The sequence below is a fragment of the Heterodontus francisci genome, unplaced genomic scaffold (assembly GCF_036365525.1).
Source record: "Heterodontus francisci isolate sHetFra1 unplaced genomic scaffold, sHetFra1.hap1 HAP1_SCAFFOLD_86, whole genome shotgun sequence".
NCBI lineage: Eukaryota > Metazoa > Chordata > Chondrichthyes > Heterodontiformes > Heterodontidae > Heterodontus > Heterodontus francisci.
The window spans coordinates 3,219,293-3,232,536 of NW_027141093.1; positions in this window are offsets into that span (position 1 = coordinate 3,219,293).

Consider the following 13,244-nt stretch of genomic DNA (forward strand, 5'->3'; position numbering starts at 1 on the left):
CAGGATATCGCACACACACATGATGGTCGTTCTTTCCAAAATAGGGTTTGGGGAGGGAATCTGCAATCGGATCAAACTGCTCTACACAAACATCAGTAGCACAGTCCAAAAAATTGGGTGGGAATCAGAAAGTTTCCAATCAAATCTGGAGTCAGACAGGGCTGTCCTCTTTCCCCTGCCTTGTGTGTTTGCTGTATCGAACCCTTTGCTGAGTCTATTAGGAAGGATGCGGGCATAAGAGGGGTGACAATCTCAGGCAGTGGAGTCACACAGGTCAAAGCCTCCCTGTACATGGATGATGTTGCAGTATTCTGATCGGATCCGCTGTCCATTCACAGACTGATGAGCATCTGCGACCAGTTCGAACTGGATTCGGGAGCCAATGTTAACCATGGCAAGAGCGAGGCCATGTTCCTTGGGAACTGGGCTGACCGATCTTTGTCCCCTTCACCGTCAGGTCAGACTACCTGAAGGTGCTGGGGATATGGTTTGTAAGGGCCGGGACGTGCACCAAAACCTGGGAGGAGCGAGTAGCCAGGGTACAACATAAATTGAGCATGTGGGAGCAGCGTTCTCTCTCATTACGGGTAAGAACCTGGTCATCAGGTGCAAGGTGCTCACGTTGTTGCTGTATGTGACGCAGGTCTGGCCCATACCCCACTCCTGCACTGTGGCGATCACCCGAGCCATTTCCCGCTTTATCTGAAGATGCAAAATGGACAGGGTCCGGAGGGACACGATGTTCAAACCTCTGGATAAAGGCGAAAAAATGTACTCAACGTCGCCCTCAACCTGATGGCCACCTTAGTATGTGGCTGCATCAAGCTGTGCGTAGAGCCCCAGTATGCAAACACCAAGTGTCACTACGTGCTGAGGTTCTATCTGACCCCGGTGTTGCGAAGGATGGATCTGGTCACATTGCCACGGAACGCTCCATCCAGTTGGACTGTGCCTTCGTGGAAATGTTTGCGTGGAAAAACACCTTTGACCACCAATCCATCAGGCAGTGGTCTGCACGGAATGTCCTCAAGTAAATTTTTGGGAAAGAAAATTCTGGAAGAGGAAAGACCGGCGGGAAAGCTCGGTCCAAGGCCAAGTCTCGCTCCTCCCGGGCTGAACTGCAGTTCCCGGTGGGCCGTGTTCACAGGCTTCTGAGAAAGGGCAACTATGCTGAGCGTGTGGGTGCCGGAGCCCCGGTCTATCTGGCTGCTGTGCTCAAGTATCTCACCGCTGAAATCCTCGAGTTGGCCAGTAACGTGGCCCAGGACAACAAGAAGACCCGCAACATCCTCAGACACCGACAGCTGGCTGTCCAGAATGACGCGGAGCTCACCAAGCTGCTGGGAGGGGTGACCATCACTCAGGGCTGGGTGCTGCCTAATATCTAGGCCATGCTGCTGCCCAAGGAAACCAGCACTCCGGGCACCAAAACCAAGGCAATCTGCCAGGATTGTATCAAATACCCAAAGGTTCTTTTCAGAGCCACCCACAGTATCATTCTTGTAAATCTCCTCTGTACTCTCTCCACAGCAATTATGTCCTTTCTGTAATGTGATGACCAGAACTGTACGCAACACTCCAGCTGTGGCCATATCACCGTTTTAAACAGTTCTCGCATTACATCCCTGCTTTTGTCGACCAAGAAAGGAAAGCATTCCATATGCCTTCATCACCACTCTATCTACCTATCCTGTCACTTTCATGGACCTGTGGACATGCACTCCAAAGTCTCTCACTTCGTCTACCTCTCTCAATATCTTCCCGTTTATTGTGTATTCCCTTGCTTTGTTTGCCCTGCCCAAATGCATTCCCTCACATTTCTCCAGATTGAATTCCATTTGCCACTTTTCCGCCCACTCAACTAATCCATTCATATCATTCTGAAGTCTTCAGCTATCCTCCTCACTATCAATTACACGACCAATTTTTGTGTCATCAGCAAATTTCCCAATCATAGCTCCCACATTTAATTCCAAATAATTAATATGTACCACAAACAGCAAGGGACCCAACACTGAGCCCTGTGGAACGCCACTGAAAACCGCTTTCCATTCGCAAAAACATCCGTTGACTACTATCCTTTGTTTCCTGCCACTGAGTCAATTTTGGATCCAACCTGCCACATTCCCCTGTAGCCCATGGGCTTTCATTTTACTGACCAGACTGCCATGTGGGACCTTATCAAATGCCTTACTAAAATCCATGTAAACCACATCCACCGCACTATCCTCATCAATGCTCCTTGTTACTTCCTCAAAAATCTCAATCAAGTTAGTGAGACATGACCGTCCCTCAACAAATCCATGCTGACTATCCCTGATTAATCCATGTATTTCTAAGTGGTAGTTTATCCTGTCCCTCAGAATTGATTCTAATAATTTACCCACCACCGAGGTCAGACTGACCGGTCTATAATTATTTGGCCTATCCCTCACATCCTTTTAAAATAATAGTACAACGTTCGCAGACCTCCAATCCTCCGGCACCTCCCCCATATCCAGTGAGGATTTGAAGATGATCCTCAGCGCATCCACTATTTCCTCCCTGGCTTCCTTTAACAACCTCAGATGCAAACCATCTGGCCCTGGTGATTTATTCATTTTCAAGTATGTCAGACCCTCTAGTACTTCCACTCTCATTATGCTTATCGTATCTAATATTTCACACTCGGCTTCTTTTACTACAATGTCTGCATCATCCCTCTCCTTTGTGAAGGCAGAGACAAAAAACTCATTAAGAACCCCGCCCACATCTTCTGGATCCACACAGAAGTTCCCTTGCACATCTCTGACAGGCCATACCCTTTCCTTAGTTATCCTCTTGCTCTTAATGGACTGATAAAACATCCTTGGGTTTTCCTTCAAGTAGTTGTATCCAGTCCACATCCACCAAATCACCTCTCAGTTTTGTAAAATTTGCCTTCCCCCAATTTCGAACTTTTACTTTTAGAGCTGCCCTGCCATTACTTCGCTTTACAAACGTATTATTGCTCCTGTAATAAGTTTAATAAGTAGAATAATTTACCAGTTACTCACCGATCAGCTTCTTCCCCTGTACCATGGAGGCTGAAAAGGCAGAAAAGAAAAGAGACCAAAGAGCACCTCCTTCCCCTAGTCAGTGAAGTCCCTCACACATCAACTCACAGCTTTACACTCTGTCCAAACAGCACTTTCTAATTAGTAATTATTCATAAATTACACTCACTAAAACATTAGTAACCTGACAAGGTAGCTATTTGAGGGTTATTAAACAAAGAGCTTTTTCCCCTATCCTGATTTCAGGCCCCACTCTGGACACTTGCTTTTGATTCCAGGACACTGAGGGCAGGGTGCTACTGTGCCGTCCTTCATCTTCTCAGAATCTTCATACCAGATTGAAACAGAAAACACAATGACAGTGAGAAAGTTCCAGAGGGTTACTGAGCATGAAAACCAATCAAATAAACCAATTCGATAGAAATGTTGGTGCAGCTTTTTCAGAGAGATTGTGGGTGGATCTTAAAAGAGCCGTTGTGTTTCGAGTGTTTTCACTACACGGTGGAGTTTTACTTGGTGGTAATGTACTTGGTCACTCACTTTGTCCCTTCTCACATTCCGAGCGCTTTGTTGAGTGGAAATGTTTCTTCAGGCAGTTTCAACAGCTCAGAGCCGACATTGAGTTAGAAACCAGAAATGGGAGTACGGGACACAGACAAGGAATTGAGGCTGAACCTTTATAAATCTCACTGGTTATAGGCCTCAGCTAGAGCATTGTGTCTAATTCCATGCTCCACACTTTAGCATGAATGTCAAGGCCTTAGAGAGGGCGCAGAGGAGATTTACTAGAATGTATCAGAGATGCAGGAATTCAGCTAATGTGGAAAGAATAGGTGTGTGAAGCTGGGGTCCTTCTTCTTCGAGCAGAGATGTTAATGGGGCAGTTAATAGTTGTGTTCAACATTGTGAAGAGTTTTTATAAGAATAAAGAAGTTTGACTACAATTAGACAGAGCCTTGGTGAGATCACACCTGGAGCACTGTCTACAGTTTTGGTCCCCTTATCTAAGGAAGGATATACTTGCCTTAAAGGAAGTGTATCAAAGTGTCACTCCATTGCTTCCTGGGATGAGGGGATTGTCCTATGAGAAGAGATTGAGTAGACGAGGCCGATATTCCTCAGAATTTAGAAGAGTGAGAGGTAATCTTACTGGCACCTAAAAATCTTAAGGGATTTAACAGGGTAAGTGCTGGCAGGATGTTTCCTCTGGCTGGGGAATCTGGAACTAGGAATCACAGTCTCAGTATAAATGGCTCCATCATTTAGGACTGAGAAGAGGAGAATTTCTTTTCACTCAAAGTATTTTGAATCTTTGGAATTCTCTACGCGCAGTGGTTAGCACCGCAGCCTCACAGCTCCAGTGACATCGGTTCCGTTCAGGGTATTGCCTCTGCGGAGTTTGCAAGTTTTCTCTGTGACCGCGTGGGTTTCCGCCGGATGCTCCAGTTTCCTCCCACAGCCAAAGACTTGCAGGTTGATAGGTAAATTGACCATTGTAAATTGCCCCTAGTGTCGATAGGTTGTATGAGAATGGTGGGAATGTGGTAGGGAATATGGGATGAATGTAGGATTAGTATAAATGGGTGGTTGTTGGTCGGCACAGACACGGTGGCCGAAGGGCCTTTTTCAGTGCTGTATCTCTCTGTGACTCGAGAGATGTGGATGCTCAATCATTGGGTATATCCAAGAGAGAGATCGATAGGTTTTTGGATACGAAGGGAATCAAGGGATCTGTGCTAGTGTGGTAAGATGGAGTTGATGTCGGAGATCAGCTGTGATCTTACTGAATGGCAGAGCTATTTCGACGGGCCGAATGGCCTACTCCTATTTTTTATGTAAAGTTCCATTCCTCTCAGGGAATATTTTGTTTTCAAAAAGAGAAATACTGCACACACTGGAAACCTGAATAATAACAGAAGATTCTGGAAACACTCAGCAGTTCCAGCAGTATCTGTGGAGAGAGGAAGGTAGGAGCAATGTTTCAGGTCTATAGAAGGGTCACAGAACTGGACCATTAACCCGAGCTTCTCTTCTCCACAGTTGTTTCCGGACTGGCTGAGTGTTTTCAGTATTTTAGTCTTTTTCTTTCTGTATTTCATCCTTTTACCATTTGACTATTTGCTGTGAAACTTTCAGCGTTGTGCTCAATTCTTTGTGTCGTTGTGTTTCCTTTATTTGAAGTAATGTAAATAGTATCCTGAAATGAATTTGCCAAATGGTTGGGCAAATTGTTACAACCAGTTTTTGAGCAAGTTCTCCACATACACAGTGAAGGATTCCTTCACATTTGCGAAGACCACACAGGACTTGCATATCGATAGCAATGCCGTGTCCATGTGCTCATTTGACATTGCTAGCCTATTCACCAATGTACCACTTCAGGAAGCCATAGATATTTGCACTGCAGTGCTATATCATGGCGATCTGGACCCGTCACCATTGTGTGAATCAGTATTCATTGAGCTTATGAACTCGGCAACTCGCACAGTTGTGTTCAGTTTTATTGACACCATGTATCGCTGGTGTTGCCATGGGATCCCCTCTAGGCCCAGCTCTCACAAACATCTTTGTTGGATTCCATGACAAACCTGTTTTTAAGGGAAACACACCTAACCTCCTACCTCTTGCATATTTCCAATATGTAGATGATACGTTTGCTATATTTGAATCCGCAGCTGCATGAAATAATTTCCTCGCACGTCTTCATGGGATCCATCCTGCACTCAAATTCATCTTTGGAATGGAGCAGTCAAATGAGCTCCCTTTCCTTGATGTACTAGTTGAGAAATCTGCTAAGGGGTTTTCTACCACGGTCTACCGCAAACCTACCTTCACTAGTCAATACACGCGTTGGGATTCTTGCAGTTCCACGCGCTATAATATTGGTCTTATCGACAACCTCATAAATAGGGCTGTGCCATTTGCTCACCATGCAAGCTTGATGCTGAAATAAGGCGAATCAAAGACATCCTGCATTACAATGGCTACACTGATCAGATCATTTCTCACTGTATATCACACAAACTGAGAAACGGGCTGAAGGCCGTCGTTTTGAGCCCTGAAAAGTGCCCAGTCTCCCTCATATTACCCTGGAAAGGTAATATATCCCCAGTATTTGAGTAACAGGTGAAGCGAGCTGTTTCCTGCTGTTACGATGCAGGAGCAACAAGAGTGGTGTTCACCACTAACAGGATGCTGCTGTCAAGCAAAAGAGACGTCCTGCCTATCACACAAATAAGTAACGTGATATATGAATTTCAATATCAATGTGATGCTAGGTTTCTAGACCGTACATCCCAAAACTGGCGGATTGTATCAAATAACAAGTCCCTTCCACTGTTCGCAATGGGCCCTACCCAACCAACCCGTGCTTGCAAAACTCAAAACACAGTATCCAACATGAGATGTGATTCCACAATAGGACAACATTTGCTAAATAATTCTCAGTGTGCTAAGAATTACACTGACAACCGATTTAAGACTGTCAGTAGGGCTCACAGTGTGGTGCATTGGTGTGTACTGTAAGCTGCATATATTAATATTAGTAGTGGGAAGTTGTGTGCGGAATCGGAGGAGATAGGGGAAGCGTTAAATGGATATTTTTCGTCAGTATTTACAGTAGAAAAAGAAAATGTTGCCGAGGAGATTACTGAGATACAGCCTACTAGGCTAGATGGGATTTAGATTCACAAGGAGGAGGTGTTAGCAATTTTGGAAAGAGTGAAAATAGATAAGTCCCCTTGGCCAGATGGGATTTATCCTAGGATTCTCTGGGAAGCCAGGGAGGAGATTGCAGAGCCGTTGTTGTTGATCTTTAAGTCGTCATTGTCGACAGGAGTAGTGCCGGAGGACTGGAGGATAGCAAATGTTGTCCCCTTGTTCAAGAAGGGGTGTAGAGACAGCCCTGGTAATTATAGACCTGTGAGCCTTACTTCGGTTGTGGGTAAAATGTTGGAAAAGGTTATAAGAGACAGGATTTATAATCATCTTGAAAAGAATAAGTTCATTTGCGATAGTCAGCACGGTTTTGTGAAAGGTAGGTCGTGCCTCACAAAGCTTATTGAGTTTTTCGAGAAGGTGACCAAACAGGTGGATGAAGGTAAAGCCGTGGATGTGGTGTATATGGATTTCAGTAAGGCGTTTGATAAGGTTCCCCACGGTAGGCTATTGCAGAAAATACGGAAGTATGGGGTTGAAGGTGATTTAGAGCTTTGGATCAGAAATTGGCTAGCTGAAAGAAGACAGAGGGTGGTGGTTGATGGCAAATGTTCATCCTGGAGTTTAGTTACTAGTGGTGTACCGCAAGGTTCTGTTTTGGGGCCACTGCTGTTTGTCATTTTTATAAACGACCTGGATGAGGGTGTAGAAGGGTGGGTTAGTAAATTTGCGGATGACACGAAGGTCGGTGGAGTTGTGGATAGTGTCAAAGGGTGTTGTAGGGTACAGAGGGACATAGATAGGCTGCAGAGCTGGGCTGAGAGATGGCAAATGGAGTTTAATGCGGAGAAGTGTGAGGTGATTTACTTTGGAAGGAGTAACAGCAATGCAGAGTACTGGGCTAATGGGAAGATTCTTGGTAGTGTAGATGAGCAGAGAGATCTTGATATCCAGGTACATAAATCCCTGAAAGTTGCTACCCAGGTTAATAGGGCTGTTAAGAAGGCATATGGTGTGTTAGCCTTTATTAGTAGGGGGATCGAGTTTCGGAGCCACGGGGTCATGATGCAGCTGTACAAAACTCTGGTGAGGCCGCACCTGGAGTATTGCGTGCAGTTCTGGTCACCGCATTATAGGAAGGATGTCGAAGCTTTGGAAAGGGTGCAGAGGAGATTTACTAGGATGTTGCCTGGTATGGAAGGAAGGGCTTACGAGGAAAGGCTGAGGGACTTGGGGTTGTTTTCGTTAGAGAGAAGGAGGAGGAGAGGTGACTTAATAGAGACATACAAGATAATCAGAGGGTTAGATAGGGTGGATAGTGAGAGTCTTTTTCCTCGGATGAGGATGGCAAACACGAGGGGACATAGCTTTAAGTTGAGGGGTGAAAGATATAGGACAGATGTCAGAGGTAGTTTCTTTACGCAGAGAGTAGTAGGGGCGTGGAACGCCCTGCCTGCAACAGTAGTAGACTCGCCAACTTTAAGGGCATTTAAGTGGTCATTGGATAGACATATGGATGTAAATGGAATAGTGTAGGTCAGATGATCGGCGCAACATCGAGGGCCGAAGGGCCTGTACTGCGCTGTAATATTCTAATTCTAATTCTAATTCTAATACACAGGGTTCTGTTCTTTGCAGACAGAAAGAACATGCACACATATTGTGCCAGTTTCAGCTAAACAAAATAAGTGACAGCCATTCACTGGCTCATTCCTCAGGGCAATGCCTTGACCAATCAGAGTCAAGCTGCCTGGATTAAATTTCAAACAAAGCTGGGCAGTTATCTGTCACTAACCATAAACTGATGCATTCTGAATGGCAATGCCTCGACCAATCAGAGTTCACTTGCAAACCAATCAGCACTCTATTCTCATACAGAAGAAAGTTGTTGTTTTCCCTTAAATTGGTATTCTTGTGGATTGCCCTGCTGAGTGCAAGACGAAAACAACTGGCTACCAAAGTTTGGACACTATTTTCACGAAATGATTACTTTTATTTTCAATATAAAAATATAAAGCAATATGAGTGTAACATTTACAGACAAATTCTATTACCTCACATTGCCTGATTCTTTCACACTGACAGACTGTGTGAACTACTGTCCCGATTTTGCAGATCTCATTTCCAGTTAGCAAATGTCAGCAATCTGTGATTGTAAACAGTGCAGTTTACAGACCAGACCGTCAATCACAACATGCAATAATTGTTCAGCTTATGTTGCACTGGTGGGATTTAGAAATACGAGGAATTGAGATGAGCTGTTATTGTATTCAATTATTTGTTTCATGGGATGTGGACGTCGCCAGCCAGGCCAGCATTTATTGTCCATCCCTAATTGCCCATGAGAAGGTGGTGGTGAGCTTCCTTCTTGAACCACTGCAGTCCATGTGGGGTAGGTACACCCACAGTGCTATTAGGAAGGGAGTTCCTTGATTTTTACCCAGCGACAGTGAAGGAATGGCGACATAGTTCCAAGTCAGGATGATGTGTAGCTTGGAGGAGAACTTTCAGGTGGTGATATCCCCATGCATCTGCTGCCCTTGTCCTTCTAAGCAGTAGAGGATGCAGGTTTGGAAGGTGCTGCCTGAGTAGCCTTGGTGCATTGTTGCAGTGCATCTTGTAGATGGTACACACTGCTGCCACTGTACGTCAGTGGTGAAGGGCGTGAATGTTGTGGATGGGATGCCAACCAAGCATGTTGCTTTGTACTGGATGGTGTCGAGCTTCTTGAATGTTGTTGGAGCTGCACCCATCCGGGCAAGTGGAGAGTATTCCATCACACTCCACACTTGTGCCTTGTAAATAGTGGATAGGCTTGGGGAGTCAGGAGGTGAGTTACTCACCGCATGCTTCCTACCCTCTGACCAGCTCATGTAGTCACACTATTTATAAGGCTACTCCAGTTCAGTTTCTGGTCAATGGGAACCCCCAGGAATTTGATAGTGGGGGATTCAGCGATCGTAATGCTGTTGAATGTCAATGGGAGATCGTTAGATTCTCTCTTGTTCGAGATGGTCATTGCCTGGCACTTGTGTGGCGCGAATGTTACTTGCCACTTATCAGCCCAAGCCTGGATATTGTCCAGGTCTTGCTGCATTTCTACATGGACTGCTTCAGTATCTGCGGAGTCGCGAATGGTGTTAAATGTTGCAATCATCAGTGAACATCCCCACTTCTGACCTTATGATTGAAGGAAGGTCACTGATGAAGTAGTGAAGAAAGTTGGGCTGAGGATACTACCCTGAGGAACTCCAGCAGTAATGTCCTGGAGCTGAGATGATTGACCTCCAACAATCACAACCATTTTCCTTTGTGCTAGGTACGATTCCAACCAGTGGAGAGTTTTCCTCTTGATTCCCATTGACTCCAGTTTTGCTCTGGCTCCTTGATGCCATACTCAGTCAAATGCTACCTTGATGTCAAGGGCAGACACTCTCACCTCACCTCTTGAGTTCAGCTCTTTTGTCCTTGTTTGAACCAAGGTTGTAATGAGGTCAGGAGCTGAATGGCCCTGGCGGAACCCAACTGAGCGTCACTGAACAGGTTATTGCAAAGCAAGTGCCCCGTCGATGACATCTTCCATCACTATACTGATGATTGAGAGTGGACTGATGAGGCAGTAATCGGCTGGGTTGGAATTGTCCAGCTTTTTGTGTACTGGACATACCTGGGCAATTTTCCACATTGCCGGGTAGATGCCAGTGTTGTACCTGTACTGGAACAGCTTGGGTCGGGGCGCAGCAAGTTCTGGAGCACAGGTCTTCAGTACTATTGCCGGAATATTGTCAGGGCCCGTAGCCTTTGCTGTATCCAGAGCCTTCAGTCGTTTCTTGATATCACGTTGTGTGAATCGAATTGGCTGAAGACTGGCATCTGTGATGCTGGGGACTTCAGAAGGAGGCCGAGATGGATCATCAACCCGGCACTTCTGGCTGAAGACTGTTTCAAATTCTTCATCCTTGTCTTTTGCACTGATGTGCTGGGCTCCCCCATCATTGAGGTTGGGGATATTTGTGGAGCCACCTCCTCCTGTTGGTTGTTTAATTGTCCAACACCATTCATCATTGGATGTGGCAGGGTGTCGATCTGATCCGTTGGTTGTGGGATCACTTAGCCCTGTCTATTACATGCTGCTTCTGCTGTTTGGCATGAAAGTAGTCCTGGGCTGTAGCTTCATCAGGCTGATGCCTCATTTCAAGGTATGCCTGGTGCTGCTCCTGGCATGCCCTCCTGCACTCTTCATTGAATTAGGGTTGATCCCCCAGCTTGTTGGTAATGTTAGAGTGGGGGAATATGCCGTGCCATGAGGTTATAGAATACGGTTGACTGCAATTCTGCTGCTGCTAATGGTCCACAGCAACTCATGGATGCCCAGTTATACATTGCTAGATCTGTTCAAAATCCATCCCATTTAGCACAGTGGTAGTGGCACCCAACACAATACAGGGTATCCTCAATGTGAAGACAGGACATCATCTCCACAAGGACTGTGCAGTGGTCACTCCTACCAATACTGTCATGGACTGATGCATCTGCGGCAGGCAGATTGGTGAGGATGATGTCAAGTATGTTTTTCCCTCTTGTTAGTTCCCTCACCACCTACTGCAGACCCAATCGAGCAGCTATGTCTGTTGGGACTCGGCCAGCATGGTCAGTAGTGGTGCTACCGAGCCACTCATGGTGATGGACATTGACATCCCCCAGCCAGACTACATTCTGTGTCCTTGCCACCCTCAGTGCTCCCTCCAAGTGGTGTTCATCAGTCTCTCGCTGTCTCTTGCTGGTTTGCTCAGTACCTTTCTCTGTCTGTTCATTTCTGAGTCCTGATAATATCTTCCTGGTTTTCTGTGTGTCTTTCTCTGCCTGCCTCATTGTCGGTGCTGTTACTCTGTGTCCTTGTGTCATTGTGCAGTGAGGGTGAGTCCGTCAGCACGTGTGTTGCTGAGACCGGGATTCTTGAGAAATCCGACGACAATCCTATTTTTCTAAAAACATTGGGGAAATGAACATATTGCACTAACGGGCAGCTGAAATTTAAGACAGCAGTTAGCAGAGTGGCGCAGAGGAAGCGTGCTGGGCCCATAACCCAGAGGTCGGTGGATCGAAACCATTCTCTGCTATTTATGTTTGGTAATAACACAAAGAGTTCACTTTCAAAACATCAAGTGCTTCCCCATAATAACAAGATGCGCTCGATTGAAATCAGCTTTTTCCTTCGAGTGAACACATCAATCACTAACAAATCACTTTTGCTCACACGAACGCAAACTGCAAACATGGACCAGCCGAGTCTCTCCCACTTTGTCAACCCCATCCTGCAGAGCCTCCTCTCCACCACCAGATGGTGATGTTGGCCACAATAAAACCAGGACAAATGGTCACAGTGAGGAGACGGTCAGAAACAGAAAATAAAACAATAACAGGGAAAACCTTTACACAACAACAGGGTACATCTTTACACAACAGAAAACATTTTTACTCAACAGGAAATACCGTTACACAACAGGGAGAACACAATCATGCAAATGCCTTGTTTCTCCAACTAAGTTTCGTTGTCTGTCTCTCTCCGTTCCTCACTTTTATTTCCTCACAGTCTATTACTTTTCTGTGTGTTCTTCTCTCTGTCCCGTTGTCGATGGTGTCACTCAGCGTCCTTGTAACATTGCGTAGCCAGGCTGAGCCTCCCAACACCTGTGTTATAGAACATAGAACATAGAGCAGTACAGCACAGTGCAGGCCCTTCGGCCCACGATGTTGTGCCGAACCTTTAACCTACTCGAAGATCAAAACTACCTACATACGCTTCATTCTACTATCATCCATGTACCTATCCAAGAGACGCTTAAATGCCCCTAATGTATCTGCTTCTACAACCACCACTGGCAGTGCATTCCACGCACCCACCACTCTCTGTGTGAAGAACCTACCTCTGACATCTCCCCGAAACCTTCCTCCATCACCTTAAAATTATGCCCCCTGGTGATAGCCCTTTCCACCCTGGGAAAAGGTCTCTGTCTATCCACTCTATCTATGCCTCTCATCATCTTGTACCCCTCTATCAAGTCACCTCTCATCCTTCTTCGTTCCAGTGAGAAAAGCCCTCGCACCCTCAACCTTTCTTCGTAAGACATGCCCTCCAGTCCAGGCAGCACCCTGATAAATCTCCTCTGCACCCTCTCTAAAGCTTCCACATCCTTCCTGTAATGAGATGACCAGAACTGAACACAATATTCCAAGTGTGGTCTAACCAGGGCTTTATAGACCTGCAGCATAACCTCGCGGCTCTTAAACTCAATCCCCCTGTTAATGAAAGCCAACACACCATACGCCTTCTTAACAACCCTATTAGCTTGGGTGGCAACTTTGAGCGATCTATGGACATGGGCCCCAAGATCCCTCTGTTCCTCCACACTACCAAAAATCCTGTCTTTTAGCCTGTATTCTGCATTCAAATTCGACCTTACAAAATGAATCACTTCACACTTTTCCAGGTTGAACTCCATCTGCCACTTCTCAGCCCAGCTCTGAATCCTGTCAATGTCCCGTTGCAAC